Here is a 758-nt window from a genome sequence, read left to right as displayed (position 1 = left end):
CGGAGGCAGCAGCGGCAGAGGCGACCGGAGCTCCCGCCGGCCCCGCCCCGTAGCCGGACCGCGTCGACACTCCTCGGCCCGGCCGCCCCAGCCCGGGGGGCGCCAAGAGGCTGTGGCCCGGAGTGGAGGGCCCCAACGGCTAGGGCAGCACAGGACGTGCTCCGCGGAGGAAACTGGCTGTACGCCATAAGTTTTGTCCCTCTCCGGCTGCCGTCCGGGTGGGGGGGGTAATGTGTAAGCGTGGGGGTGTTTAAAGGGCCGCTAGCGCCGGGGTGGGGCCCCGCACGTGGGGCTGGGGCGGGGCGGGGCCCTGGTAGGTGGTGCCCTGGGGTGGGGGAGTAGGGCGGGCCCAAGCGCCACCGGGTGGGTGGGGCCGAGCAGGGCGCGGCGCTGTCCAGAGTCCACTGGGGAACGCAGTATCCCGTAGGGGCTGTGGAGTGTTTCGGGCAGCAGAAGGGTTAGGGGAACAGCTTTATCAGAGATTGGTCGTTACTCAGAATGTAGCTTGTTGGATTAGATTTAGGCTTGAGCCCTCTTAGTATCCTACCTTCAGCCTCCAGCAGTGTTACTAAATGCAGTGTATTTGCCTCTTTCCCTGACTGGATTTGTTCTGGAAGCTCTTCTTTCCACCAGTGTGTAGTGGGGATACCGGAAGAATCCCTCCGTACTCCAACACTAAGTCTCTCATATGCCAGAGTTTTGGCAGACATTGGGCATTGTGTACAGTATGACCACGGTCATGTGTCTGATACTGCAGT

This window comes from Rhinopithecus bieti, unplaced genomic scaffold (genome assembly GCF_001698545.2).
Source record: "Rhinopithecus bieti isolate Rb0 unplaced genomic scaffold, ASM169854v2 scaffold_3763, whole genome shotgun sequence".
In the NCBI taxonomy this organism is placed as follows: domain Eukaryota; kingdom Metazoa; phylum Chordata; class Mammalia; order Primates; family Cercopithecidae; genus Rhinopithecus; species Rhinopithecus bieti.
This window is presented reverse-complemented; position numbering follows the sequence as displayed.